Below are 6,171 nucleotides of genomic sequence, written 5' to 3'. Positions count from 1 at the left end.
AAGTATGTATGTGTATGTATGTGTATGTATATGTATATGTATATGTTATGTACATATATATGTGTGTGTGTGTGTGTGTGCATTGTATATATGTATGTATATGTATATTGTATATATGTATATGTGTGTGTGTATGTGTATGTATAATATGTATATGTATATGTAAGTATGTATGTGTATGTATGTGTATGTATGTGTATGTATATGTATGTGTGTGTACATGCATACATACGTGTACATATGTATGTATATAATGTGTGTGTGTGTATGTGTGTATGTATGTATGTACATACATATACATATACATATACATATATACATACATATACATATACATATATGTGTGTGTGTATGTATCTGTATATGTATATGTATATATATATATATATATGTATGTGTGTGTGTATACACATATATACACATATATATGTATATATATGTATATACACACATATATATGTGTGTGTGTGTGTGTGTATGTATGTGTAGACACTTAAAAATAATTATTTTAATTATTTTTAATTCCTCACATAATTAATTAATTAATTATGTTAATTAAAATTCTTCTCAATATTAATTAAATATAATTAATATTGTCACTATAGCATATGATTGATTTATTTAAATAAATCCCTTTCTTTATTCTTCTAAAAAATCAAATCCTCACAAATCTTCCTTTTAGCTAATTAATTTCAATTAATTAGTTAACCTACATGATTCCTACAAATCATCTTCTTATTTCATCATTAACCTAATAAATTCTTCTAGAAACTCCCTAAACTCACTTAACATTATTCTTCTAATTTTTTATTCCCTCCACTCATTCTCTCTCCTAGTCAAATTCTCCTACAAATATAAATCCCACCTAACATTTCCTCTAATCCCCCTCCTAATGAATCGTTAATGGTTAATCATCATGATTAGCCACAAAGTCAACTCTTTGTCCTTTCATCCAGCCACTAGCTTTAAATGCTCTTTTTCTAGATGAATATAAGATTTTCGAAATCTCACATTCCTCTAGGCATTTCCCTCTCCCAAGGAATTTTTAATTCCTTTTTATTCTTCTAATCCCCATAATATTCGTTTTTGGAGAATTTTTAATTCCTCCGATGCATCTTGTAGAGTGTGGAGATACGAAATGTCTTTAGGGCATATTTCTTGGTCTCCACACCCACTCTTGGAGCTTGTGTGAGCTCACAAGTAAATCGTAGCCCTTCATCTCGAATTCATCCTAACCATTCGTTTTCCTCTCCTCTTTCTATAAAATAGGGTTTCATCCCTTCATTCAAAAACATCTTGAAATCCAGTAAGCTTATGCTACCCTTTTAAGCCCAGGAAATCATCTTGGCAACTTGATCATCTCATCTTTATCATTCATCCTTATCATTTGTGCACAATATTGGAGAGCCATCCACATCCAGCAATCAAAGAAGCACATCAAGTGGAGCATTATCAAGGGGCGCCTTCACTTCATCAAGCTCAATCCGAAGGAGAAGGTAAAATAGCAAGGTGAAATGGTCTTTTAATGATATTTTAGCATTCTGCATGTTTATTTCATTATGTTTTGATCAGTTTACCTTTCAAATCTGTTTTCCCCTCTTCATTTTGGCACGCCCGGTGGGACTCACGTCCCTGAGAACTAATGTTGTTGTTTTTTTTAGGTTTTTGTGAGTTGTGAGACGCAGGTTCCAGAATAGCGCGATTGCAGAAAAAAAAAAAAAAAAAAAAAAAAAAAATATATATATATATATATATCTTTTTTGCAGGTTCCAAAATCGCGACTCTGCAAATCTGCGCGACAGCTCTTCCTTATTCTGTTATGTTTCTGGTTTTTTTTTTATGTTTCTGTTTCTATTGCAGCACGACAGCTCTGTTATCTGATTTGTTATTTGATTTGTTGTCTGTTCTGTTTTAGTATAATCTGTGTGAAAGTAGGAGAGTATGCTCTTGTCTATATAGACAATCAGAAATCCAGACCTTTCACTTTTCTATTCTATTTAGCATGACTGTATGCTCTGACCGTAGGAAAGTGTGAAAATAGGAGAGTATGCTCTTGTCTATCTAGACAATAAAAAATCCGGACCTTTGACACTTTTCTATCTGTATAGTGCTACTGTCTGCTCTGTTAATCTGTCTGAAAATTTTAGACGCTAACTGTAGTCTGCATTTAATTTATTTATTTCTTGTTATCTGCTCTGTTTAAATATAATATGTCCGCCCGCAGGAAAGTGTGAAAGTAGGAGAGTATGCTCGTCTATCTAGACAATCAGAAATCCAAACCTTTAACATTTTTATTTTATTATGTTTAGTGTGACAATTTGTTTTGTTAAATCTAGGGTTTCTGCCTGCTCTGTTAAATCTAGGGTTTCTGTTTTGTTAAATTTAGAGTTTCTGTTCTGTTAAATTTAGGGTTTCTGTTCCGTTAAATCTAGGGTTTTAAAAAAAAAAAGCAAATTTTTTTTCTGTTTTTTCGTCATATCTTCTTTATCTTGACTCCATTTCCCTTCAAACTTCACCAGATTCTCCACATTGCCATTTTCCACATTTTCTTCCTTGGAGGCCTTATCTCAAAAATCCACTTTTTGAAGCCCAAAATCTCATATTTCTCTATTTTTAGGGTTTGCCATAACTTCTTCCCTTTTCATCCAATCACCTCCAAATTTTTCCCATATTATCCATCTTCAACTTTTGTTTATTTGTCCCTCTTGGACAAATTTTCCCATTCCTTCATCTCTCCTCCAAAATCCCCATTTTTCGCTTGCTTATCCCTCAGAAAGTGGTAAAAACCTAGTCAAACCCCATTTACCCATCAAAACTTTCTTCAAATCCACATTTGTCATTAGTAAAAAAGTTTTTATTCATGTTTTTCTATTCATTCCCCCCAAAAAAAAAAATTAATATTTTTATCATTTTGTTGATTTTTGCAGGACGCTTGTTGAAGACTATTTTTCCAAACTACTAATCAAGTTGTTTTGCAGGACACTTTTTGAAGACTCCATTTTTCAAACTACTAATCAAGTGGTTTTGCAGGTTGCCTAGCTGATTCAAACAAATATTGTGCATTTATTTAAATTAGGCACCTAGATATTAATTAAAATGGAATGAACCATTGTCTTATGTGTCTTTAAGAAAAGCGTAAAAGTAGGAAAGTATGCTCTCGTCTTACTAGACGATTAGAAATCCAGACCCTCCAACCTTTTCTTGTTTGATTGTGTGTTTACCTCTAGTGGGCCTGCCCTCCCAACTTGCTCTTTGAGAAGGTAAGAGGGGAATGACCCAAGTGAGTACACCCGAACCTGGGGTTCCCAACTCACTATAATAAATAGACCATTGACTACGAAAGGGTTAATGGTTGGGGCTATATGAGAGTTCACTCTCACATTGGGTGCTTAGTAGGATCCTAAAGATCTCAATCATGCTTGCGTGACTACTAAGTTCTTGGTGTTTCGTTGGGCTATAGGCCTCAATTGCGCTTGCGCAACTTCGAAGGGTAGCTCCTAACGGGAAGACTTACTAAACACCTTGTTCATAGTGGGCAAAAACCCTCTAGTCATTGGTGCAGGAGGTTGGACCTCTGAAGCGGCCCATATTCTTACGGCCCTTAGTAGAGACACAAAGTTCGCCATGAGGAGTTTTCATGGGAATTGATGTTTGGCTGCCCCGAGAAGTGAGTGCCGTGGAGGGGAGTCAGTGGGGTCAAGCATTTAAGTGTCCGCTCTGGGTAAGCGTAGATGAGAAACCAATTGGGATTCAATGACTATTGTCCTTGCCAACCTTAAGAATGTTGTATATGAGCATGAGTGTCTTTGAGATAATATGCATTTAATCATTGTGTTTGCTTTATTTGATACATACTTGCCAAGAGTAGACTAAAAACACATCACTATCCCCAAACACTTTGCAAAAATATTTGTCAAGACACAAACAAATTGTCCAAGTCATTACCCACACCAAGTCCAAAATTGCATCAAAACTTCGTCCGTCCCATTTTTCATAAGCCTAAGAGAGAAGCTAAGAGTTTATCCTCTACGTCAACATTCAAGTTTGTTCTTTGAAACACCTACTATCGTCCAAATCAGGGTGGTCATATCCCTTCATACAACTTGCCATTAAAATAGATCCTTCATGTTCATGCCAAAAACAACCTAGTCATCAAGTTTTCTTCTAAACCATCACTATCATACCTTCTTCATCAATCATCCTCAAATTTCTTAAGTCCTTTCATCCTCAAATTTCTTAAGTTCTTTCATCCACAAATTTTTTAAGTCCTTTCATCCTCAAATTTCTTAAGTCCTTTCATCACAAATTGCTTAAGTCCTTTCATCCTCAAATTTCTTAAGTCCTTTCATCACAAATTTCTTAAGTCCTTTCATCCTCAAATTTCTTAAGTCCTTTAATCACAAGTTTCTAAAATCCTTCCATCACAAATTTTCTAAGTCATTTCATCACATTTTTCCTAAGTCTTTTCATCACAAATATCGTGTATGGTCGCAACTCGATCCCAAAAGAAAAAGATGGCTGATCAACAATATGGCATGCCAGACATTGGTGTCCTATATGAAGATCCCACGCAAGATCATACACAAAGTGGGCAACCAAGTGATCAAGATCAAAGCCAAAATCTTGACATGGTTAACCAAGATGAACTTTGTTCGGAAGTGCAAACTTTTCTAGCGGATTCTTATAACCAAGAGATGATAGAAAAGTTTATTAAACACAATCGTACTGCACTTCTGAAAACTCTTCTTGAACATGGAGCTCAACTTCCACCTGAATTTAATAGATCCGCTCTCGTCCAACAACCACAAGGAGACTCGCTCCCACACAAAGTGATGCACCTACTATTCAAACTCAATCAATTGCAGCCCCATCAATCATCCAAGTTCAATCAATGCCACCCGCGACACCTCCCACCACGGTCTCCATCCCGCCTTCTTCCTCCTTACCATCCATACCACTATCAAATCCAATCTCATCCATTCTCCAACAAACTTCTATACCACCTCCTTCTATTCAACCACATATTTCTATTCCACAAACTTCCCTTTCTCCCAACAATGTCGCAAATTTTATCCAGACTGTATTCAATCCCGTCACAACAGTTGGCAGACCACAACCAACTATCACACAAACCCCAGCGACATCGGTCATCACATCCCACGTTCCCACCTCTTCATCATATTAATATATTGGTGGTGGTGCACCTCTTTGGTTCATCCAATTCTTGGGGTAAATACAATCCATCAATATCAAAGTCCACAACAAGACCTCATCAAGGAAATTCAAGACATGAAGAATATCATCAAAAACATGAAAGAAAAGACTAATAAAAGGAAAGCTTACTCATTCGAAGAGTTTTGCCCTTGTCCTTATGACCCATCTATATCAGTTGCACCGTATCCCCCGGGATTTGAGATCCCTAAATTCACCAAGTATGAAGGCAAAGGAGACCCCCGCGACCATGTCCGAGAATTCCACATCTTATGCCAAGAAGTCTCCTATAGTGACCTTTATCTTCGCAGACTCTTTCCCAAGAGTCTCATGGGAGACGCCCTGACATGGTTCTCATCTTTACCACGAGGTTCCATTGTCTCTTTTCCAGACTTGGCAGAAAAATTTGTGGCCCATTGTGCATACAACATGGGTAATGATGTTTCTATGATGGACCTATGTAATACAAAACAAAGGCCTGGAGAAACCTTCGCCAATTTCCTACAAAGATGGCGACATCTTATCAAAAAATTCCAGTGGGACATGCCAGAACAACATCAAATTGAACTATTTCAAAAGAACTTGGTGCCCGAACTTTCAAGACCTTTAATATCTCAATGTATCAAATCCTTCCAAAAATTGATCGATAGAGTCTCGCCCTCGAACGTGTCTTGTTGGAGGAAGGAACCTTGAAACATTACCAGAAGTCATCACAAAGTTCTTCCTCTTATCATAACGACAAGCCAAAATTCTGGGCTAAAAATAAAAACGTGGTCAATGATGGTGTAACTGATGCAAAGCGGGTCCAAACCGTGGCCGCTCCCCCAAAATCCACCACCAATATTCATCAATTCAACAACCAAAACAATTCAAATCAATCTCAAAAACCTCACAACAATGTCTCAATCCAAGGAAGACCACCCCGATCGAATAACAGAACTCCAAGAGATTTCACTCCTC

Source organism: Cryptomeria japonica, chromosome 10, assembly GCF_030272615.1.
Source record: "Cryptomeria japonica chromosome 10, Sugi_1.0, whole genome shotgun sequence".
Taxonomy (NCBI): Eukaryota; Viridiplantae; Streptophyta; class Pinopsida; order Cupressales; family Cupressaceae; genus Cryptomeria; species Cryptomeria japonica.
The sequence above is the reverse complement of the archived record's forward strand: the minus strand, read 5'-3'. Positions refer to the sequence as shown.